At 35.7% G+C, this 26,224-nt stretch overlaps 1 protein-coding gene across 2 annotated transcripts in view; it reads left to right on the top strand.

Annotated features, from left to right (window-relative positions):
• Window positions 1-2,580: 2,580 nt before the first annotated feature.
• Window positions 2,581-26,224, top strand: part of FSTL5 (follistatin like 5) — a 219,016-nt gene continuing 195,372 nt past the window's right edge. For both annotated transcript variants that reach the window (XM_085544805.1, XM_015860999.3), the window contains exon 1: window positions 2,581-2,908. The gene's annotated coding sequence lies outside the window, so the exon portion shown is untranslated. The remainder of the gene's footprint in view (window positions 2,909-26,224) is intronic.

The following is a 26,224-nucleotide window of genomic DNA, read 5'->3' as shown; positions in this document are numbered from 1 at the left end:
TTCCAGCTTTATTGGATCTTGTTTTAAGCCACCTCACAAATACAAAATAGAAAATCTTTATTATTAATAATGATAGTCGTAAGAGGCACAAAATAACTTCAAAGTTTCTTTGTATTGCTTACCTCTACAAGAAAACCTTAGTTCATACTGTTTGATTTCGAAATTTTAATGAAAAAATGAAAACTGAATATAACTAACAGCTTGTTCTGAACTATCCAAATTAAAGTTATGGAAATTAGGGCTGGGTTATTAAGCATCACCAGACTAACAATTAATTGTTAAATACGTTACCTTCTCCACTGAAGCTTTGCTCTTTGGTCTGCATTGCAGTAAAGTGAAGTAACACTCTACTGTAGTGTTCTGTGGACTAAAAGTTTTCAACCAAAGCCAGGAATGATGAAATGTCTGGGTCACAAAGTAAGGAAAATAGTTCAAGTTCACTCACAGATTTATTTATTTTGTAGAAACGTAGAGCAAACTGCACAAAATCAAATTCACAAAGATATTCATTGAGTAGAAGCCAGAAAATGTTGGATGAGAATAAAAAGATTTATTTCCTATCAACTGTCTGTGATAGCTACATATTCAGAGCTAAAATTGAGGAAAAATTAGAAAATGCATATTCTGCATCAAAATATTCTGCCTATACTACATCAAAGACATCTAAATATTTTAATTAAATTCAGTTTTCATAAACTAGACGGCAAAGCAAGTGTACAAAGAAAAAAGATGAGCATGATTGGATCTGTACATTGCAAAAATATAAGTCTTATATTACAATATATCTGTATTTGTATTTAAATTAAAGAGTCAACATCCTCCTTCACAAGATATTGAGAATTCTCCCTACAGCCTTCCCTACCAATTTGCAAAGCCTTATATAACTTGAGGATTTCAGTTATTACTTCATGAACTGGGTTATGCAAAACACTTCTTCTGTTCTGATGGTTTGTTTCATGTACTTTCATAATAACAGAGGAAAGTACGTGGGCAAGGTCCACGTTTGCCCTCAGAAGACTTCATTTTCCACTGAATTTGGAACTAGCCATTTCTAGGATTGCTTCTGTTCCAAAAGAGCTTTTGGTCCAGCTAACGTAGTAAGAAATTAAATTGACTCAGCATCAGTTCTGCACCTCCCAAACTGTCATTAAGTAATGAAATGTTATTCTGTTGGTACTTTCCAAGAAACCTTAGAGGGCTTTGGAGTAAGAGGAAAGAAACAGAACAGTGATACAGAGATGTTTGTGATAACTGGCAATTAAAATGAATTGTATCAATGAAGGCCTGTTTGATTTGGCTTTATATTGTTCATGTGATGTATACAAGTGTAAAAGTTAATTACTTTTCTTCTTGTAGAGCTCTGACCTAATTAGCAGTCCTGTAAAAACCCCCTTACAAAACAGCAATCGGCAAATTAAATCCGATGTATCCCATTTTATTATTCCTTGCATTAAATATTTCAGTTCTTTAAGTACTGAATTTACATTGTTTTGTTTGTCCCTACAGTATTATTCCACATAGAGTTGATATAGGTGCATAATTGTAGATCAGAAGAGCTGACCTCTGTCCATCTTACTCTGGCCATGGATGATTTAAAGGCGGTTTAATACTTTAATCTGTAACACATTTTCCCAAAAGACCAGAAGCAGGTAACCTGTAATGCCTCAAAGAGTAGACACTTAATTTTCATAATGATTTCAAATTGAAGATTAAGTAGCTACTCTTTAAAAGTGTTGGAGTGAATGATAAATGTATCTGAAAGTAACAAATCAGGTAACTAAACTTATCTCACAATTAAAAAAAAAAGAAAAAGAAAAGCTTCAGCTGAGACTTAAAGCTGTCGTTTTGCATAAGAATATTTCTGTTTTTCAGGCTATTTGCTTTCCTTTGTCTTTATTTATTTATTCATTTTTTTCTTAATCTTTTTCTTGGGTGGGGATAGTGCTGGCTTCTGTTTGTATGGAGGTACCTGCCCTTCATCCTACACACAGACCGGTACTCCCATCTCAGGGTATGTTTCCTAAATAAATAAGACTTAGGGTAGCAAGTGCGTACTTCTTGGATGGGTTATGAATGAGGAGCTTTATCTCAAAACTCAAGCAGTAAACCTTGATAAGAATGGCAGGGATTACCGATACAGGCGAGACCGAGCCACTGGAATACCTGAGAGTTTTGATAGCTGGTTGGTATGTTAACGCTTATAAATATTGCATCACGTTCACCCTGCTTTGAACATGGAAGCACGCTTAATCCCCTGCGCTCGCAGGGCTGGGAGCCACTCGCTGCTTCACAGCGGTTGCACTTCTTCCTGCTGGCGCACGGGCTGCATTTTGCTCCTCAAAGCTGAGGGCTCTGGTCTTCTCTCCCGAGGTGGGGGTGGCCGGGGAAATAGGAGGACAGGAATGGGGAGCAGCAAACTCCACCGGGACAACAGCCCTGCAAGGGGAGAGAGCCCTCCGACTGGCAAGAAGCGTAGAAGCTGAGCCACGAGCTCTCCCTCCGCGGGAGGCACTGATGATAATAAAAGGGGGCGGGAGGGAGTTGCGCGCAAGTTGGGCGGCGAGGCGGCCGCGGCGTGGGCGGGCCGGAGGCGGGCCGGGCGGAGCGGAGCGGCGGCAGCAGCTGAGCGAGGCAGTCGGGCTCAGCGGCTCTGGCGGCCGGTGCTGTCCGCGGCTCGGCGGTGCTGAAGGGCGGGCGCCCCGCGCGCCTCCCGCGGCGCCTGGGGCCGGCGGGCTTCTCCGCGTTGTGCTGCGCGGGGCCTTGGCAGGTGGCGAGTTGTTTCCGGCTGGTAGCCGCCTGGCTTTGCGGAACGGAGTAGTACCCCGGTGTTAACGATTTGTGCGCGAGCACTCGGCGTTTTGTTTTGGGTTGTGTTTTTCCTTGAGGACTTTAGTGACTCTTCGATAAGGTAAGCAGGATTTTTTAATTTTTTTTTTTTTTCTTCTTTGCTTGATATCTATCTACAAGTAGTAGTGGGATGACGATGGGATGGAGAAGCTGGTAATTATAGGCTGAGCAAAGTTGGGAGCTTGTTTGTGCTTTGGTCGGTGTAGGGGAAACACTTGGGAAAGAGGCTTGCATCGGCAAAAGAGATTCTGTATACAAAAGATGGAGCCAGAACAAGAACTTAGAGGTTTTTGTCTGTTTGCTTGTTTTTTGTTGTTGTTATTGTTTTTTTCCTTAGAAAACTTGTTTTACTTATTTACTTATTTATTTAATGGGAATGTTTAAATGTATGTGAGTAGTTTATTTTTAAAATATTCAATATTTTAAAAGACTACCAAGAGGAATTACAAAAACTGTTTTGTATAAACACCAGTTTGAGGGGACAAAAACAGCCCTAAATGATCCTGTCTGGATCCAGAAGGGATATATAAGGTCATCCTTGGAAGTAGAGAGCAAAGAAGGAATTAAAGAGGATTTAAATGCATAACCTCATGCTGCTGTGTGTTCATCTGCGTGCTTGTGTGTGTGTAATAAAGAAGGACAGCTGGACCTCAGTATGTGATTAACAGTTATTGGTTGTAACGCTGAAAACTTGTGAAACAGCATATCTGTAAAAGGGATCAGCCCGACTGCTAGCTCCAGGGTCAGTGTTTGCAATTTAGTGAGCCCATGGAAGTTGTGAGTTGTTTCCTCTGCTATTGACTTACAAACGTCAGGCCTTCCTACAGACTGTAGTTAGGTGTAAATGCATAACTCAGCTTTAATAACGCAGAAGTATATTGCACTATAGCATTGCTGTTGTTGGTAGCTGAATGGAACTGGAATGTGTGGGTAGATGAAATGCTTTGTTATTTGAACCGTCTTGCTATTCCAGAAGTGTTTAACCTTTTATAAGCTTGGTAGGGCGCTGTGTTTCACAGAAGGTTTTTCTACTGTTTCTGGGAGTTGCTGGAGTTCTGCACAGGCAGAGCAAGGCACCATGCAGGGAGTTCTGCTCACACAGAACGTCGTGCAGTAATTTCTGCACACTTAGGGCACAGCACCGTGCAGGGACTTCTCTCTGAGGTAAGGGCTGATTCCAGAAGGAACCTGCTGCTTGTAGTCAGTCCAACAGCAATGACTGAATGTAACAGAGAAGCAAACGAGGCCCTCACCCTGCATTTTCGTAGCATGATGTATTTCTTTATTCTCTTGTGGCTCTGGAAAATTTTCTTCAGATTGGAAACCTAAAACACATGCTTTCTTTACCTACTTGTCTTGCTCAAGAACTAGAAACTGCTGTAACTGTAAGCATGGAGAAACTTCTGATGGTGGTATGAAGCTGATCACAGCAGATTTGCTTCATGTTATTGTGGTATTTTATTTATTTATTTTTATTTTTGCTCCTGTATCATTTATTTAATGTTAAGGTGTTTTTACTAAATATTTTTATCAGCCAGAATACAAAGACCAGCATCTGGCAGCAGCATAGAAATATGGAGGATTGAAGTTGAATGCAAGAAAATTCAAGGTGAATGTAGTATAGGTTGCTATGACTTTCATTGCACTTCAATAGTATTAGGAAATACAGATGATTTACTCTTTTCCCAACCCCCCCCCCCCCCCCCCGAATTATGTAACAGCTATCATTTTCCTCTTTCCAAAAGGTAGAGAAAAAAATTTATTGCACAGAACTTGCTCTCACTGTAAATTCTCATTAACAGCCTACCTAATAACTATGACAGGTGTTTTCATCTGTCACTGACATGTTCATGAACTGAATCTGCAAATGCTTGTTCACTTGAGTAGTCTTTATTCATACAAGCAGTCCTGTTAAGTGCAAAGGGACTACATCCATCATTACATGAGTGAAAGTCATTGATCTTGCTGAGATCAGTCATTTTAACAGCATCAATCAGATGATAAACTTTCAAGCTCAAATATTAATTCAGCACCTTAATTTCTGTCTTAAATTTTTGTGTTTTCTGTGAGATGTTTTGTCTTGGTTTCCACTTGAGTGTTTTATTTTATAAATCAGGTTAAAACTATGGAGGTTTGGAATGATAAGTAGACTCTAAAAGAAATGAAATGGCAGTACTACACTTCAGTAAAGTGGTTTTCTAAATATGCTTGTACATCAAGTGGAATTTTTTCCATTGTGGTCCATAAAAATTATACTCATTTGTTGTTATAAAAAGTGCTTAGATGTTTTACTACTGTCTTCAGCAGTAATCCTTTACAAGTATATTTGTGAACTTGGAAGCAAGTGTATAGTTCCAAGACTTTTAACACTCAAATGTTGAATACAACAGAATACTAATGATGTAGACAAATAGTTGTCTGCAAAAATGCTGCAATCACAGGTTGGACTGTTGGCATCAAATCAGTATTCAGGGAAACCCACTGCTTATGTGCTGCTTTAATAGACCTTCCATACATTGACCAGCACATGGGTATGTGTGTGTGCTGGCATATGCTTATTGATTGCATCAACACTTTTTAAAACTTTTAGGCTAGTAGGTCACCAGTGGGGATGATTAATGGTACTCAAGAAAAAGCAACCCTAAAGTGTGTTACTTTGCTTGGTTCTAGATGTGTTCTAGATTTATTGTAATAAGCCAGTTTGTCATTGTGATTTACTTATTTATTTATGTATTTTGTGAGAGTTTTCTCAATAATCTTCAGTATATGCTTAAAAAAGCAAGGATATCCAACTCCAGAAAAAGAAAAATATACAATCATATAAATTATTTCTCTAAAATTATATAATAATAATAGAAAATCTTTGGAATAAATGTATGCAGTTCTAGACTGTTCTATAAAAATTCAGAAAAATAAGTTTTGCATCCCTCATCCTTGATTTCTAGAGAATATAAAGTTCTAATGAAAGCAAGGCTGTACAAAGCTAAGTGAGAAGCTGGAGCTCCAGAACGAGTTGTTTTTATATCCTAACAGTTCTGAATTTAGTTTAGAAATTTCTCAAGCAAAAAGCCAAATGAAACTTAGGTGGCCAGTTCTGAATAATTTTCTCCAGACTCTCAAATTCTGTGGAACAATACAGGGTATTAAAAATTCCAAGAGTGAGTTGCAACTTTGAGGAGGTGTTGTGAATCAAATGTCACTTTGGCTTTTTCTTTTTTTCTAAGTTAGTACAGGAAAATAATTGTTAGTTATACAGCGTAGCTTGACCTATAATGTTACGCAACTTTAAAGCAAAGTAAATAGATTAGCTAGTTTATTTGCAAGTCTGTTTAAACCTGTTTTATAGTTTAAGCTTTTTTTTTTTTTTTTTTTTTTTTTATGCATAGGGAATAGCTGTCAACAAATCAAATGTCTGGGAACTTGTTTACATGAGATATTATACATATTTAATACAGTGTGCTTTTCCTGCCTCTTGATAGACAGAAAAGACAAAGTAGATTCTTTTTACATTAGTAGAACAGTACACTGAAACTTCAGTATAAGTAGATATTGAGAAGGCTGAGCATTGAGTGACAATTACGGTTGTATGGTGCCTTTCAAAACAGTGCTGAGTGAAACTCCCTTTAACAACCTCATTAAAATCAAAGATTACTGATAAGCAGAGAATGTGGAAACCTTCAGAGGAATCAAATCCATGTCCTAACTCTCCTTTGTGCTATTTTACAAAATCTTTGGGTTTTGGGTTAATTGAGTAACCTCTGGTTACAAAGTCTTGTTTCCTAATAAGTAGCACTTATGTTGTTAAATGTAAGAACTGAAATATGTTTTCATTTGTTCTGCTTTGGTTTTACCAGAACAGTAAGGATGGGTCAGTGCAGTTAAAGAAATTACTATGCAGTTATAGTGGCAGAAGAACAGTGAAACTGCCCTTATTTGCAGTTATCTCCCATTTCCTCCGTGTCATTAATATCTCTGGTTATTCTGGATGAGTATATTGCCTGGAGAGATGTAATGAAAGCAGTTGAAATCAACTGAACTATTGTAATCTAGCCACAAATAACTCCTTGCTCACTTGGTGTGGAAACTTCTTCAAAATATGTATTTACTACCTATTTTTAGCAGGGTTTATTTGATTATGTGGGTATTTACCCTATGAAAATAGTAAGTCTACTTAACACTTTAAAACTTCAGAAGTGAAATTAGTGGTGAATCACTTTATTGCTTTGCTGAATTGTGCTAGTCTCAAGAAAATAACAAGTTGTAAAGAGTTAAATGAGGGGAGATCTGGCAATACTTGTGCTGATTGCTTGAAGTAGGGTGAAGTTCACAGTTTATTTGCATTTGAATTAATTGAGATTAGTGTCCAGCAGTGCTTTTCAGAGCAGGCTTCAGAAAGACTTTATTGTATAATAAAGTACTTGAAAATGTTAGTTGGAAGATGATGGAGAATATTTTAAATACTTGGTTTTTTTCTTCCACTCACACAGTGACTTTTTTTTTCTCACTTTTTTGTCTTAAAACGAAGCTTATTGTTACTCTGAAGTATTTTTAAACTGAATGGGTATTCTTATGTTAAAAGCCGCTATCATTTTCAAATCAGCATATTAAAAGCTTTCTAAAGTACTTTCTTAGTTTCTTCACGAAGAAGTTATTAACATTTGTAAAAAGAAATAGGATACTTTAAAAACAGCTTGTAGCATTAATCAGATGCAACGTAATGGAATTTTTAACTTTTTTTTTTTTTTTTTTTTGACTGCTCTTGCACATAAATAAAACTTTTGTTTCATTTGGTGATTGAAAACAGTATCACCAGGATTATAATCATGGAAATAATCCTATAGTAAGAGTTCTGTATTTGGTGGTAGTCATTCCCCTACAGTGATATCAAGAAACAGATTCAGTAAGGAGCAACAATAGTATGATGAATGGAAATGCTGAGGTATCTAGGAGATCTATTTACGAAAATATGCAAATAAACTGTGAAAAAAGTAGGCAAAATAACTGTGAAGTTGTTCCTCCTTAAATCTCCTTAAATGCAGTTTATGTATGTTGTCTTCTGTTAGGGGGAAGTTCTTTACTAGGAGAGTGGTTAGGTCCTGGAACAGGCTGCCCAGGGAGGTTGTGGATGCCCCATCCTTGGAGGTCTTCAAGACCAGGTTGGACAGGGCCCTGGGTAAACTGATCTAGTAAAGATGTATGTTTGGTGGCCCTGCTAGGCAGGGGGTTTGGAACTACATGATCCTTGAGGACCCTTCCAACCCGGGTCATTCTGTGATTCTGTGTGACAACAATCCTGTGGCTACAACCATCCAACCTATTATTTATCCACATAATAGTCCAACCTTCAAATCCATATTAGTGATAAGTATGTTGTGTGGGACCTTGTCAAAGTCCTTGCACAAGTCCAGGCAGATGCCATTCAGTTGCCATTTTGTCCACTAAAACTGTTCTTCCATCAAGGAAGACCACCAGATTGCTCAGGCATGATCTCCCTTGTTGAAGTACTGCTGCAACACCTCATCTCACATGTGACTTAATATCTGTTCCGGAAGGACCTATGATCTTCCCAGGAACAGATGTGAAGCTCACTGGTATCTAGTTCCCCAGGTCTTCCTTTCTTGAGTATGTGAGCGGTGCTTTCCTTTAATCAGTCACTGTGGATTTTGCCCGACAGCTATGAATTTTCATATATGATTGAGAGTAGTCTGACAGTCACATCAGCTTGTTCCTTCAGAGCCCTCAGTTACGTGTCAGCTGGCTCCATAGTCATTCATCTGCATAAGGTGATCTTGGACTTGTTCCACTCTTAAACCAGGAGGTATTTTGCTCCTTCTGATTAGAAGTTCAGGAACACGAGATGCATGAGAAGCCTTGAAGACCAAGGCAAAGTACCTCAGCCATCTCCATGTCTGAGGAGGCCAGCTCTCCCTTCTAATTTATCAGATGTATTCATAAGGTTCTAGAGGTGAAGGCTTTGAAAATAATTTTAAAAAGGCTATTATTTTCAAATGCTGTATATATATATATATATATATATGCTCAGTTAGGCCAACACAATTCATGGGAATACAAAGCATGATGTTAAAATGAAACATTATTTTAACAGTGAATCGATTTCTTCTTCGTTGTTGCTGAAGATGTTAATGTTCATCACCTACGTTAACAGTGCAAAGTCCACAAAGAAGGGAGAAAGGCTCTTCTAGGCAGTATTTTTGGCATGTTCTTGTAAAATGGAATTAAGTTCCATGGTTCCTCTCTCCCTTTGAAGCAGCCAAGGTTAGCCATAAGTTCGCCTTCAATGAGAAATCAATGTTTTCAATCTTGAGTGCTGATTTTAAAATTGAAGTCCAGTTAATCATATTGCTGTTCTCATGTATTACTAGTCCATTGGCAGAAACTATTCTGATTCAGAAAAAACTGCAAGACACACAGCACCGAATCATGGTCCATATTTTTCACTTATTTCCTATGACTTTTAAGATAAATGAACATCAGCTACTATATGAGAAATGGAAAAAATACTAATATTGAACTTTTTGGGTTTCCAAGATTAATGTTGTACTCATATCTTCCATTTTTGCTTTGTTTTAATTTTTAGGTAATTCAGAAATGTAGTAATGATTAGTATTACTGAAGTATTTAAAAATAAAAATTAAAATCCTATCTTATTTTTGTTTATTTATGCTCCAGGCTGTTTTTGATAAACTTCATCAGGAAGTGTTCTATGAGTTAATGCATGAGTTGATGTAGTTCAAATTGGTAAGAGTTTTTAAAGTGAATTGAAACTGTTCTGCTTAGGTGTAATTTTGTTTTCCTCTACTGTTCAATAACAGGCCAATTCTTTTCTTTTGTGCTTGGAGAATTGTTGTCACAAAAATATTTGAAGAATCTCCATTTGTATATTCTTGTTGCATTCAGCAGGGGAGGTGGTAGTAGTGGTGTTAGCTGCACCGTGGGGTTTTCTTTGAAGCTTTAGTTGAGTGCTTCAGGCACTAGATCTTAAAATTGATGCCCCCTATAGAACCAAAAATCTAATATTTTAATATATTTGCATCCTTTACATCTTTTCAGCATGATAGTCACATTCATCTGCTGCTGTGGGCTCTCAGTAATGTCTTCCATGCATAAGTAAACATTTTTGAGGGATTTCCATGCTTATTTTTGCATATGCTATGTACATTTTACATGAAAAGTTAATAAAGCTACACTGATTATTTAACTTATAATTTTAGAGCCTTGGAAATGAATATAAAAAGTAACTTCTTCACAGTCCCCATGTTGTCATGATTTCTGAGCTATGACAGGTCTCAAATTAGTAAAAAGATACACATTAAAGTTTGGGTCATAGATGCTGATTGTAATGAGGTAGAGTGTTTTTATTAATTCATGTGCTACATCCGTGTCTTTCATGAGCCACGTGAAATAAAGCAACTAATAATTTTGTTTTTATCATTCTCTCTGTTTGCCTTGTGAGAGACAAAATATCTATATGTAGTCAGTCAGTCTTGTAGTTTTCATGAACTGAACATTTGTTCCTGGAGTCACAGTGTGCGTAAAAGTTTGAAGAAACTTTCAAGTTCTGATCATTAAGATGCTGATGATTAAAGCATAGGCAAGGAGTCTTGTATATTTGTTATTTTTCTAACAGGGCATAAATAGCTGATTATATTATTGCATAGATATTTTGAATTCTGCAAATCTACTTTTGCATTAAATGGGGTTATTTATTTTAAAAACAAAACAAAACTGCAAAATACATTGATAGTTTGTTGTTGTTGTTTATTTGTTTTTTCTCTAAAATAAGATTCAGAGTAAAGATTCTCTTTAAATCCCCGTACATCAGCGATTCTTAAGGCTGCAGATTGTCATTTTGATTTTCAGCATCAATTTTCCTAACCCAGCATGTAGCAGAAGGATGCTGTGACACATTGTTTTACATCTTTTAATATCCCTTTAATATCCAGTTAGGTGTTTTTAATAAAGGGAGAGACTTGGTAAATATTTAGTTGCTTAGCGTTGGCTTGCTGTTTCTCACTGAAACTGGATTTTTGAGGTGACCTTTTGGAAAGCGTGTTGATCTACAAAATGTGGGTATTTAGGGATGGCAAGAAAGAATACCATCACACTTGTCAGTGAGTATTTAGGGACAAGGAGCTCCTTAGCATATTTTGTTCTGCATGCAAACTAGGTTTGTAAGCCAATATGCATTACACATTTTTCACTCCTTTTGACTAGTGTCTGAGGAATCCATTCTATCACAATCCTGTGATAATTGCATCAGAATTATTTGTGTGAATTGGATATAACACATAATTTTCTTTTCTTTCTGGCATTTATGTCCAGCAGAAATTATACCCTTCTCTTTTCCTACGTTATCTTTTACATTATCTTTTCTTGCTACTTTTGCTACTCATTTATTACACAAATGTCCTCTTCCAGATTTGAATAGAGCAATTTTATTATTATTTTTTTTTATTAGTAGTATTTGCATTAGGAGTTGTAAATTTAATTTTTAACAGTTTCCAATATGTTGATTCTGTTATGGAATAGGAAATGTCTGCTATAAAACTTATCTTAAAAACCTCATCTGACTAAGTTAAGCTGAGACACAAAGAAGACAGACTCCGTTCAGTCAACGCAATGCAAAAGATGACTCCACATGCAGTGTGAAGGGAAGGTTAAGTTAATTTACAAAGGTGAATGATAAAAGTGAGGCTTTTGAGTTGAGACTTCAGGTTGGAAATTATGTATCTAGCAAATACAATAAATCTAAGATCTGTTAATAAACATAAATTGAGGAGAAACAGTCTGGAAGTGGGCTCCCTCATCATAAATAACACACAGAATTTAATTCTAATTTAGAAAGCCAGAAAAAAAAAAAATTGCTGGTGTTATCGTTGTGTAAAATGATATCTTTGTGTTTTCAGTCATGAACAATTACTGTTTAGGAGTGTGCTATCCACAGACTTCTTGTGCAGTACATTTTTGAGCTTGCTTAATATTTCAAGATTATCAAGAAATGGAGACAGAAAAGGCTACACTTTCTAGGAGTTGGACAATAAGAATCAGAGGAAGCCTTGTAGCTGCTTATAAATGAAGGTGTAGAATTTGATAAAACTTGACTTAAATTGAAGAATGGACAAGGAGGAAAAAGTAAAGGAATTGTATATAAGAATTAATATAAAGAATATATATTAAAATATAAAGAATAAATTTTAGTCTAAAAAAGCAAGGCAAGAAGCAGAAGCTTTTGGCATATCTAAGTAGAAAACTTGCTCATGTCTGCTGCTAGGTCTGGTAGCATTTGCTGAGAGAAGGGGAAACCCAAAACATTTAATGAAATAATCCTAACACAGAAGGGAAAAAAAAAAAAAGGGGGGGGGGAGAACAATAGGGAGGAAAAAATTGATGGAAAAAATTGATGGAAAAAATTGATGGAAAAAATTGTGTAACTTGTGAAAAATGGAAAGAAAAGAAAAATATCTGTGCTCCTCAACTGACTGAAAAATGGTACATTACGTTATTTTTCTCATAGGTTTCTCACAGGGTTACATGAGAGAAAATATGAGGGTAAATCAGATACCATATGTGCAATTCCACAGCTATTAAAAGAACACTTACGTAATGAAGACTATGTCATTATTTTGAAGTTTGCTTCCTACTATCTTTGCATAAATACTATTTCTGGCCATCTGTAGGAACTATTATTAAATGAGACTGTAGAAAAAACAAACAGACAAATTTTAAAGGTAAATGTCTGTATTACTAAGGAAGCTTGTAAATTACTAGCTGCTCACCAAGTGCTGTTATGGTCAACATTAGTATCCCTTTGTTATGTAACAAAATCATAATAGTAAAGCTCAATGGCTAGAATGCTGCTTTAGAATGTATGGTTACAACTTCAAGATAAGCTAGTGCCACATTGTGAAATAAAACTTTGCAAATGTCATTTGCAAGATGGAAACCTATTGCTTTTGTTGAGATAATTCAGACCATCTCAGAAGGAGAAATGTCTTTCTGTGGTTTTCAGGGTCAAGCTTATAATCACAACAGTATTAGCCAGATGCCCATATACTAAGCTTGTTTAAATAGCATTTCAATTAAATTGTAAGTATAATGATTTAAAGTATATTATGCTTACTTTGAAATAATAGAGCAAAAAAAACCAGTGAATCAAAGAATAAGCTATGTATTTTTAAAGCGTAGCTAGATAGATAAGTCCCTATTGGATTCTGATACCTATCAAAAAAATGAAAGGTAAAAGTATTATACTATATTAATCCATCATTTTGCAGACAAACATTAAATTGAACTATTGGGATGATTTAAAAACAGTCTTTGTCTAATAGAAATGAAGATGTTTTTCTAGTGTTGTCTGAAGGTATTGAGAAAAGTGTCATGCACAAAGCTATGCAAACAGTATAATTACTCAACTGATTTATTTGAAGACTGGTTTGTCTAGACTTAAGACTGAAAAAGAAAGCATCATTAAAATTTTAAAAAATATGAAGCAGCATGTACTGGAATTAATATTAGAATGTATTAGCCAAATGTTCCTTTAAAAAAAGGTGTCAGCGGTTTATGGGCTGGTTTGGCCCAGTTCTGTGACTAGAAGGGAGGGTATACATATGGAACCATGTCTCAGAAATGGAAAGGGGAAAGAAGGGAGAAAAGAGTAGAGAGATGGGCCTAAAAACAAAACAATGATCTGAGGAGAAACAAACTAATTTACTAAATAAGATATCAGAATGCAAGATAACACACTATAGAACAATATAACACAATGTAATTAGAATTGAAGCTAATAAATCAGATTAAATGAGAGTATCCAAAAGCCTTACTCTCATGCTAGGCAAGACAATCTAGGGAGCTTCCATGCTGCTGAGATCAAAAAGGGAAGGTCTTATGACTTTGCCAGGACTTTTCTCTGGGTGGAAATGGTAACAGAACAGTGAACAGTCCTCTAGTTATGTAGTTCTTGACATCTGGGACAGGTACCTGGAACTGGAAGCATTAACTCTTAATTCCCAGTGCATTTCATATTTTGATGTGTAATACCAATAATCAAAAATCATAAAACCATGATGAGAGGGAAAGCAAAAAAGTTTCCCTCAATGTAAGACTTATGAAGAGATGGTGTTAGTAAACTAGAAGTAAATTTCTAGAGGAGTATTGAGCTGTGTTGGGTCCACTGGTATCCTTCCCATTCTTTTGACTCCTTGGCCTGTGTTCTATTGAACAGCAGTGCTTATATGAGTAGGTGGTGAGATGGAACAGGAGATGATCTGGCAAAAAACAAACAAACAAAAAACTACCTCACTGCCCTTCCCCTCTTCCCCTCAACTAGTTTTCATTTGGAAATTGAATGGGATTTTCATTACAACCATAGAATTGCCAGGACTGGAAAAGACCTACAAGATTGGCCAGTCCAATCATCCACCTGTCATCAATAGTTCTCAATAAACCATGTCCCTCAACACAGTGCCTAAATGTTCCTTGAACAGGGTTGGTGATTCCACCACCTCCTTGGGCAACCCATTCCAGTGCCTGACCACTCAGCATTTGAGATCAGCTTAAACCTCACATGGAACTGCAGCCAAAATTAACAGATTTGCTTTCTACAAAATTCAAGGAATTAAACTTGCATGTTGACATGGACATATAGTAGGTAATGGAAATTATAGGAGCAGAACAGAACAGAGTAGTCCTCTGACTTTAGTCCCTGAACTGCATGTAACTACTTTTTTTTCTGTTATTTTCTTTGCTTTTTTAATTTATTTATTTTTCCTCCAAGGGATATAGTTGTAAGATTTCCTGTCAGGGCTTCTGGTGGGATAATTTGTCTCGGTGGCATAAATTCAACTGGGTGATGATAGTCTTATGGGAATATTATTCTAGATGGAGATTGCTGGTGAGCAAACAGTGTTATAGCTACATTTATACTCCCAGGCATGTTTCTGATGACCCATTACAGAAAAAAAATATGTGTTCTGAGAAGGGTTTTTTCTATCTTTCTACAAAATGGTTCTTTTGAAGTTATTTTTAGATATCTCCTTTCTAAATTTGCATCTCCCTTAGACTCTAAGAGTAGGTAAAATTGGGGCAAAATGACCGCCTGACCCAATCTTTCTTTTTTTATTTTTATGCAAGATGTTCGAAGAAGACAAATTATTTTGAAAAAAATGAATATTTTTTTGATTGTTTAAATACTACAGCATCTTCTATCATATCATTCACTCAGAGCCATGGATTACTCACAGGCTGTTGTGGGCAATGACCAGGGAACAGTAGATTGTGGTACCCCTCCATACTGGAGTTCAGGTTGTTATTTGTGGCTGGTTCTATGCATAGCAGACTGCCCAAACCAACCAGCAATTAGATTAGTGCTTTCCATGTCCCTGCAGCAGCGTGTAGAAAAGCTGGATCAACGACATGTCCAATTGTAAAGCAGTCAACAAGTCTGAATGCTAGGTCTTTCACTCAGGTCTCATAACCACCTGCACCAGTACAGGATTCAGTCAGAGTTGCTGAAAAGCTGTCTGATAGAAAAGGATCTGGGGGTGTTAGTTAACAGTCAGCAGAACATGTGCCAGCTGTGTGTCCTTCATGGGAAGGCTGATGGCAGCTTGGCCTGTGTCAGAAATAAGGTGGCCAGCAGGCCTAGGGATTGTTCCCTTGTACTTGGTGCTGGTGAGGCTGGATGTTGAATACTAGGTACAGTTTTGGGGCTCTCATTACAAGAGGGATTTGCTTGCTCAAGTGTTTGTGGAGTAGAGCAAAAAAGCTGGTCAGGGGACTGAAAACAAGATTTACAAAAGCTGCCTGAGGGAACTAGCACTGTTTAATCTGCAGAAAAGGAAAGCAAGGGGATATTGCTCTGTACAACTAGCTGAAATGAGATGGCAGTGATGTGGGTGAGTCTCTTTTCTCAGGTGACAAGGAAATAGCCTCAAGATGCACCAGGGGATGTTTTGATGAAATATCAGGAAGAATGTCTTCATGAAAAGGGTGGTTAGACATTGACGTAGGCTGTGAGGATATGGCACTTAGGGACATTGTTTACTGGTGAACTTGTATTGTTAGGTTGTTGATTAGACTTAATAGTCTTTTCCAACCCAAATGATTCTGTGATTCTGTACAGATTGCCTCATTCATTCAATGGTATGCTTAAAATGATGAAGGAGAAAAGAAAGGTGAATTTTTCTGTCAGTCTAAGCAAGGTAATCCTGCTTTTCAAAGTAGGCAAGAATGAGAGATATTCAGACTGTGAGAATGATTATATAATGTTGATTAATATGAGAGTGTTTAATTAATGACTAAAAGGAGGCTTTGCTTCATCTGAATAGCTTCCACCAAGGCCCTTTCATCTGCTGGGTAGTTACCCACGATCTGCAAGAGTCTAAACACAATAGTTCTCAGATTGCATCGCATGTTGCTGAACAAGAAGAAAACTTATTTTTCTGCATACATACTCTCTGACAAAATAATTAAATTGGCTTTAAAAGAGAGGGTTTTTATTTTTTTTTTTTTAATCCTCTGTTTTGATTTTGATTTGCAGAAAGCATAGTCTGGAATATGATACTTTCTGAAATATGAAATTTCAAATTATTGTTGGGTTGTCATTCCCAGACCTTCAGAATATAGAATATAGGAGAAACTCTTTAGATTCTGACCGTGTAGTGATGCTTACCTGAGTCAGTAATTAAGATGCATTCGTGCCAACAGTAACTGATTCATCAGTAAAGGGCCTTTGAGGACTCTGAGTAAGCAGCAGAACTTTGATATTTGCCACCAATTATGTGATCAGTATTTGTGGCTGATCAGTAAGAACATGCTACAGTATTCAACTGTGTCTCCTGGCTCCATGTCAGAGATTGCTGTGCTTCACAAAGTTGTCCAACACAATCCCAGTTTGTGTGGTTAACTCGATAACTGGGAATGGTAGTGGGGTGGGATGAAAAAGGGAGCACAAACACATTTCAGGGAGGTGGAGGGATTAAACAAGGTCATAGCTTCAGAGGGATTAAACTTATGTGAGGAGATTGCATCCTCTTGCCTATACACATGTTATCTGATGATGATAATACCTGAGCCACCCAAGCTTGAATTTCTTATTTGTGTGTATATATATATATATATATATATATATATATATATATATACACACAAATATATATATATATATTTTTTTTTATATATATATATATAATATATATATATATTCTGTTAAAAGGCTATTCTTGGTGCTTCCTGGTGCTGTGTGTGGTCAAACCTTAGTCATATGCAGTTTTACATCATTCTTTTCCTGTATTTCTAGGTTTTTTTAATATTATTATTTTTTATTCTGATGTTGGTTTGTGTGTGTGTTTGTTTTAGTTCAGGAAATGAACACAATTTCTTCTTAATATATTCCATTAAAAAAATGGTGATGTCAGGGGACAGACCTAATTCATTCCTTCTGTGTGCTGACCATTTTATCAGTACCTAGTGGCAGCTTCTTAAATTTCTGTTTTGTAACAGTTCTATTTCATTCTTCTAAGATATATTTTTTTTTTTTTAACTAACGAGTAATTGAAAATCTTATTTTAAGATCCATTTTACTACAAGTACATCGGGCCATTATAGACTTTATATTTTACTTTCTGCAAGATTTTCAGCATCCATTTGGGGGTCTTTTGTCTAGTAGATGCATTAGAGCACTATGTAATTATACGAAATACTTTTAAATAATATCAGATTGTTAAAAAATAGTAGAAAATGAAGATTCTGTTTATAAAAAGAAATACATTCTTTTATTAGGAATATCTTCGTGAATTTTAAACAAGACAATTCAGTTCACTGCAATACTAAAAAGAACTATAACAATACAATACATTTGTGATAAGTAGTGGAAGATAAATGACAAAGCTCTCAGTTAAAAAAAAAAAAATAAAATCATTTCATCCAGTGTGAAAGTTCAGGGTGGCCTTTTTTCATCAAAACCTCAGAACTGCATGTGTTTGCTTCATACCCTGCGCAGTCTATTCATTTCACATAAGGAGAGAAGAATCTTATTTTAATCACATGGAATTTCATGTCCAAGTGAAACTGCCAGTCTAGTAGATATCAGAGATTTATTTCAAATTGGGGTCAAAGGCATATTTTCAAACTTGTTCCTCTAGTATTCCCAAAGAATGCAGCTAAGCTGATGGGATCTGGACCTTTTCTCAACTGATGGATCTAAGAAAGCTCTTGACTGACAGAACAACTTCAGTTTTCTGTATTTCTTTCTGACTGCACTGAATTCAAGCTCATGGGGGGGAAAAAAAAAAAAAAAAAAAAAAAAAGTTTGCCTTTGTTACAGTGAAATAGAAACCAAAATAAGTCACTGCAAAGAAGAAGAGTGACAAACCCACTGCAGATGTAATAAATAAATAAATATCTATAGCCATTTCAGCCAGTTAAGTAAAGGACACTTTCAACTATTTGTATACTTCTACAGAAGTATACGTATACATGCTTTATTTAAAGACAATAATGAACAACATGAAATTTCATTCATTTTAGTTAATGAAATTATTTAGAGTTTTGTTTCCTTCCATCTGAACTTGCATTGGCCCTAAGTCCCCTAAACAGGGTAAAATTCTGTACCTAACTTAATAAAAGATGATTTTGGAGTTATTTTCAATTAGGTCAGGATTTCATCTGTACTTGACTCAATTACAGTAATGAGGACACTGAGGCTGGGTGCTGGAGGGGAAATGTATTTTCGGTTCAATCTTGATGAGGACAAACTGCCCTCAGTTGCAAGAAATCATTTAAATAGCTGCCGTATTTGTCTGTCTTGGTGACAGATCGAACTGTGGATAGGTCCAATGATATTCAAATCCTTGTACATCTTTTTTTCTACAGTTTGATGACATGGTGTACGGTATGATTGTTAGTACTGCTGTGTGTAATCTTTTCCATCACCCAAGAGTGCATTTATGTCATTTCTTTTTAGCCTAGTATGCTTTGTGTTGTTTGCTTGTGTTGAAGGAAGTAAGGAGCTCATGGTTCCTTGGGTGTCGTAGTCTCCTCTCTCTCAATTCTCTCTTCTGATAGTTATCTTCTAATTCTATGAAGGCTACTGAGACACTACTTTAACTACCTATTTTCTCTCTTTACATGCATGTTTTTTAGCATCTGTATTTATTTATTTATTTTTCCCATTTGTTCAAATGCCAGTAGAGATAAGAAAAAATCTTCTTGTTCCAATCTCAGATACTTTCACGGTGACCTTGAGCCACAGACTCCTGGCAGGTTGATTTTTAAAAAAAAGTTCTCAGAAACTGTTTGAGTTACTAAAGCATCCCCTTCATGGGAAACATATCTGAGAACTATCACTGTTTGTTACAACACTTCAACAAAGCAAGTTTCATAGATAACAGAGATAAAAAGGAATGGTAGATTAGGAAATCACAGCAAGTATGAAGGAGGATTTTCATTCTTTAATCTACCAGCTCACCTGATTTAAAAGAGTTTACATCATGAGTGGCTATTTTTGCCTTCTTTAGGATGACATAAATCCTCAAAGATTGGCTTAACAATTTCTTATGGAAATGTCAACAGCTGTTGTCTTTTTACATTTAGTTAATACTTACAGAAATTTCTTTAATCTCTTTTATTTTTTTTTGTTTTTCCTTTTTTATGTTTTTTCTTTGTTTTTCATATTTTTTTAATTTTTCTATCATGAACAGAGCACAATGGTTACACAACAGTGTGTTTACATGTTAGTTTTATATATATATATATATATATATATATATTAATGAACGAGAAATTGTGAAGTTTGATAAATATGTCATCAGTACCAAAATATTTATCTGACCTCAAAGCTGGTAGATTTTATATATTTGATTATAGAACATAAAGTGGTTGAATTTCCATTTGTTTGGAGTCTGTCATGATGATAAACACTGTTTCTCCAGAATACTGAAGAACCAGCAGTAACAATCTTCCTTAATGAGGGGAGAAGGAGGCTGCCTTGCTGACATTATGACTTTCTCAAGCTAGCCATTAGGTGTGTTGGTGACAGTAAATCTACCAGTTTCTTGAGACTGATCCTGAAGAGTTAGGAGAAAAAATAGATTACTGGGTACAACTTCATACTATTATAAAAAGCATCTCTGAGATATATGAAAAATAATTCCATCATTTTCATCTGCTTTCTATAAAAGAAATTGTGAGATTGTAGTTGTGAGATTGTATTAAGAATATGATGAAAAAGGTTTAAATTTGCCGTTTCTCATTTCATTGCAATTCATTTGAACCTAGGTCACTGATAGTAAGAAATCTTGTGCCAGCCATTAAATAAAGAAACTAACTTACAATGATAGTGCTAAATCAGAGCACGAAATTAGCAGCAAAGATGTAATCAAATAAATTGAAGCTTCTTATTTTGTTTGCAGTGTTCATGCTGCTGTATATTCCCACAGGTAGTGTCCTGTTTTAGTAATTACCAAGTAACCCATCTACCCAAGTCTACATTGCTGTTCTGTTGCTCCCTAGAACTGTTCCAAATGCATCTACCTAACTGTTGTTCAGGGCCTTTATAATATGTCCCAGGCACACTCAAGCTACTTGTTTACAACAGCTGCCTGTAAGCCTTCCAGTTCTAGTCCAGAAAATCTCTTCCAGAGTGCATATCCAGCCCTGGGTGCTTCTCAGTTCCGTTCTCCCCAGGATGTTTAGTGCCTCACCCACCAGCACCTTGCAGTGAGAGCAGCCTGCAGGCAGAGAGATCAAAAGCAAAAGACAAGGAACACCTGGCCTTTGCACTGGCTGCTTTCCACAGATGTATCCTGGTGGATGTATTTCAGAGCCTCCTGAAATGTTTTTTTGTGTCTATGCAGATACCAAGCATAATGGTACCAGATCAGGACCGAGAGGGCTTGTGCTCCACCTCCCATTTGTGCAGCCTGATAGTTTTGCCGTTTAAATACAGAAAAGGGAGAGATGGACAGGAGTCAGCAGAAGAAAGGGTCTGTAAAGTATATTGAAACCTTTTTGTGAGGTTTAGCAACAAAATTTCCCTTATGTTATGTTTTGGCGCGTGAACTATGAGCAGCATTGCTGGCTATACTGGAGCAACTGTTCCAGCCTTCTTCAGGGGATGAAGGATGAAGAGAGTGTGAAGGCACAATGTATGTAGCTGCTGAGAGACAGAACAGATTGGTGAACAGATACACTAGCTGCTGGCTGCCCTAGCAGCACTGCCTTTTACAGTTGCAAGCCCTAAGCCTGCTGTACTTTGTTGTCACCTAACAACTTTGGAGCATGACTCAGAACATGGCTGCCACATCTACAAAAGAACTGCAAGGTGGCAGCTTGGGGTGTTCTCTTGTGAAAGCTGGCAGCAGGACCTGGCAGTGGGAGCTGCTGTCTCGACACAGGTCTGTTTCCCCCAAAGCGTTTTAAAGAGGACAGACTGTGCTAGACACAGATTGGGGCTGTTAATAGAGAGAGTTTGCTTTGTAAGAGCCTCAGGTTTGCTGTGATAGTGTGGGCGGATTGGAGGCATTGGTTGCTGGGGGGTTTTTGAGGAAGAAGGCTGAGCGTAAGGATGTGGAGGCACAGACCTGTTGGTATAGTAAAGGGACAGTGCCTGATGGGAGAAGCTGCTACGTGTTCAAACTGTATTTGCTGTAATGTATGTATTTATATATCATATGCACATAATACATAAATCTGTATATAGTATACACTTAATAATAGAATAATTCCTAAAGTTTATATTAAAATTATACTGCTTGCAGATATCTTTCTGCCATGAAACCATAATGGTTGTTGAAAGAGTTTTAAGAAGGGTAACTGTATGCTCTTTCCTGGCAAGTATGTATATCCATCAGTACGTACAATGAAGTGCTCAAAGTAACAGTCAGTGAAGCGTGGTTTACATTTATTAATGTAGCTATATTACCAACCTATTAATAATACTGAATATGATTATAGAGCTTAGGCTTTTTTTTTTTTTTCCTCATCCTCACAAAGCAGACAACTGATTATAGTTTCCTGTTTTCTTTTTCATCTTCATATTAATAGTACATGAAAAAAAATGATGTATCATGAGGGTACACAGTACTATTCCTTCCGATGTTAAAAAGACCTTTTAAATAAAGGCAAATTAATTCCTAATGTGTCCTTTCAGAAAAAGGGTAGTAGGATCACAATCTTATGTAGTATTTAAAATTTCATTTACTACCCTGTGTAGATGATTTGATTAAATCAGTTTATTTGGATACAGTGGTTGTATTTTCAAATGAGTTATGTCTCAGATTTAATGCTGAATGTTTTGTCTGGATCTTTTAGTAACCCAAATCAAATATCAGGAATTCTGAAAACAGAAAAACTGATTTTAAGCATATATACTTTTAAGTAGGGTATATTTACATTTAGGTATATGCTTTTACTCAGTGTATAAACAATGTATGCTTTCTTTTACTATATATTTTACATACTGTATATAGATACATTGTCATGTTTGGATCTAGTTGCATGTAATAGAATATTTTTTCATTTTCTCTTTGTTAAGCTTACATCATGGGGAGATGTGCTGTTTATTATATATTTGCTAAACTATTACAGTAGCAATGTCTCTTTTAGTCCATCAATTTCAAATGAAGAACCAGTCGAAGAATAAAAATTACCAGTGAAATGCTGAGATTTAGAAAGCACAATAAACATTGAAATAATTATTCTACTTCATGATTACATATTTACAAGGAAGGTGTCAGAACCCAGATTTAGTTTGTTTTACACAAAATACTGAAAAGTAGAAGAGAGGGAAACATTGACAGGGATCACTGTCAATTTGGTGTGCTTTCCATGTAACTTTCTTTGGTTTTGGTTTGCTTGTTTGGTTTTCTTTGGTTTGTGGGTGTTTTTTTTTTTTTTTTTGTTTTTTTTTTTTTTTTTCCCAACCAGGAAATTGGTACACTTTTTTTTTAAAAACACTTTTTCAAAGAACTGAGAATATATAAGCAGTATTTTCCCTACTCTGCATAACTTGTTCTTTGCTGTTGGTTTTTATCACTAGAGCAAATTAAAATTACTACTTTCAAAGCAGTTTCCTTTTCACTTGACGTGCATAGCACTGTCATTAGTTTGAGATAAAGTATGCAGTGTGGGTCAGAAATGGATGCCATAAATACCTAAATACCTATAATTTGTGCATGTGTATGTTGAAGCTAATGTACAAGTCCTGATATATATCTGTTCAAAGGTGCCTTTGATTAAAAAAGAATTTATGTTGAAATTGCTACTGATGGTTAAAGTTCAAACAGGTTGGATGCTCAGTTTATAAAAGACCATCTACCTCAAATTCATGTTTGAATTGAGTCCATGTTGTTAATACTATTTGACAGTTTGAATGCAATAGAAACATTGAAGATTATTTAGCATCAGTTACCAGAACTGGAAGTGTACTCACAGTTGAATTCTGTAAAAATCAATATCCTGTGCCAAGTAAAAAAACAATATACAATTCATGATATTTTGTCTGTATGTAAAGTAGTGATTTAACTAACTTGCCATGTAAACCACTTCTGAGATAGTCAAAGAGTTTCAAGGCTAGATGATTTACACCCAGTTGCTCTATTGAGAATACTAAAATTGTGTTTAATTGCCTTGTGTCAAATGTAGTCAATAACCACATATTTTAGTTGAGTATTACTTATTTTATGAAGCAAGATAATCTTTAATTAAATAAAATATTTAATATTTAAGCTGTCAAAGTTTCAGTAGAAAGCTGTGATCAAAACTTTCTTCTTTGCAGTTCTGGTTTGAACAGTATTTTTTTTGTTTTTTTCCTTTAGAGATGAGAGTCAGCTTGATGAATATTTATACCATCATAAGATGGATAAATCACAGCCGTATATTTTTTATGGAGGGTTGCAAACTGGATACGAGAGTGAATATTGTTTGACAGAGGTTTTCAGTGTAATAATTATTTTGGAAATTCTATGGAAGGAAGATGATAAAACAGTAACAGAAAGTTCAAATAATTCGAAGCAGAGCTTTGCTAGAGGAATTTCCATATGATCTTGATTCCCATACCTAAATGGGGCAACAGATATGTCCTGAGGTATTTCCGCTGCCATCCAACTGCCACTTCAGAATGTACAGCTGTTCCAGCAGCATTCCTCACCTGAAAGTTTTGAGAAGCAAATTTGGCATTGGATTAAAGAATCCTCATATGCATAATAATTTATCAAAACTTTTCTGAAGTAACTTAAATGGAGTGAAGTCAACAGCAAGAAAACTGTGGTGTGTATCAGATCTGTGATTGCTCTGGAAATGAGATAGAAAGTAACGTGACTGCTTTGTGACAACCAGAAAAGCAAATCTAAATCTGAAGAACTTAAATCTGAATCAGGGAATAACCATTTTCTGTTCCACATCTTTAAATTTATTCCTTCTCTTCAGGCAGATCTCAGGCTGATGGAAAATTACATACAAGGATCCAACAATAATGATCAGTTTAATTATAAAATAGCAGGTGAAACTCATTGTTAATTAGAGAAACAATGTACCCCAGAAAAAAAGAAAACACAATAATTATTCACATGCAGCAAGTAGCTGTGAATTATCTATTTGTATTCATAGGATATATGATGTGGTAGTTATTGTTAATAGCTGTCTGAGACTTCCCATTCCTGCTCCCATCCCATCAGTTTCAGAGTTTTCAGAAATACAGTAGCTGTCTGGAGAATGAAAGTACAACTTTATTACCACTCTTTCAGCCAGCGTTAGCAGAAGAACATAAAAGTCTAAAGGTTACTTGGGTTTTACAAGGGCTCTACAAGAGGTATATTTGTTGAATTCTCAGATTTTTATATATTTCTTACTTCCATTTTATTCATGCTTAAAATCTTTACAGCAGCTTCCAATGACAAACAGTTTTGCATAGCATTGATTTTAACATTTAATTCATAATTTTTTTTGACCCTGAAATTGCTGAAGCCCACCTACCTCCAATTCCTGTGAAAAACATACTGTTTTATATAATACGCTGTGCAGTTAATAACAGTACGCTAAATGTAGTCATTCACATATTCAGATGTTATGATTTGTTTAAAAGCTTCTGACAGCTGAAAACTCAATATATCCGCATTACTTTACATAAATAAAATAATAAAATTGAACATAGTTGTCAGTAAAAAACTCAGATAGAAAGTATGCAAGTAGGTAATACAAGAATTTGAAGTATGGAAGATTTCCAAACAGCAAAATTTCAAATTCATTGGGATAGAAAAATAGCATTATTTTAAGGAGAACTCTGCTTTTGGTAGTATGTTTTAGAGAAGAAACAGCTACTTAAGTTGTGCAATAAGTTCAACAGAAAATTTGTATGTTGAAAAAATAAATGTAGTTTTTATTTTGAAGAGGCAAATAGGAATCATAGATGCCCTGCATTGCTTTGGGATTTTAGACTTAAAATCTGGATTTAAAAGATCAGCTTTTAAGTGTTCCAAGCACTGCACAGTGCAGTCAGAGATTGAGAATGCAAGAATTTTCCTCTTCTTTTGGACAGGAACAAAGAAGAAGGCTTTCAGTGTCAAACAATTTAACAAACTGCACGGCTTCTATTCTTTTACACCACATGAAGTTAAAATATATGCAGTTTAGATGAGTGGTGGAATGTGTCTGCCCTTGCCAGCTTCTATGGAATGACTGTTCTCTAAAGTAATTTTCGTTGGACAGAGAGATTTACCAGAAGTGCAAAAAAAGGGACAAAGGTTCAGCTGTGTGTAGCTCGTTTTAGTATTCATAACTGCTAAAAAAAAGCCTGATTCTGACCTTGAAACCTAAGAATAAACTATTTTCAAATATTTTTCGATGAACAGAAATAAAAGGGTGTTTTCTTCAAGATTAAAAGTCAAGATGAGACATGTTTCTTTTTTTTTCTTCTTACATAGTTTCTTCCTTTTTTTTTTCCTTTGTTTTGCTTTCTTTTTTTTTTTTTTTTGTTTGTTTGGTTTTTTGTTTTTCTTGTAATGTATTTATTGTTTCTCAGTGATACTGAGAACAAATTCAGAATCGGTGAAGAAAAATGTCTATGGTAAACTTGAGATCTCACAGTTATGATATAATCTTTTCCATTCAGTGAGATAGATTTGTTGTAATAACCCCATAGTCAAAAGTACACTGGAACATCTGATAAGAAGTTCTGTTTTGACATGAGGGGACCTCAAAAACAGAACTTTCTGTGATCATTTTAAAATCCAGTTACTGAACAGGCTTGAAAGACCAAACTTTAATTCATTTGTGTAAAATGTCTGTCTGTAATAGAGCACATTGTTTGTTTCAAATCATTCAGTGCTTAGCTTATTCTTCAGGAGATATCCTATGAGAGCTA

The sequence above is a fragment of the Coturnix japonica genome, chromosome 4 (assembly GCF_054131305.1).
Source record: "Coturnix japonica strain WE chromosome 4, WE-NBRP24, whole genome shotgun sequence".
In the NCBI taxonomy this organism is placed as follows: Eukaryota; Metazoa; Chordata; class Aves; order Galliformes; family Phasianidae; genus Coturnix; species Coturnix japonica.
This window is presented reverse-complemented; position numbering and strand designations above follow the sequence as displayed.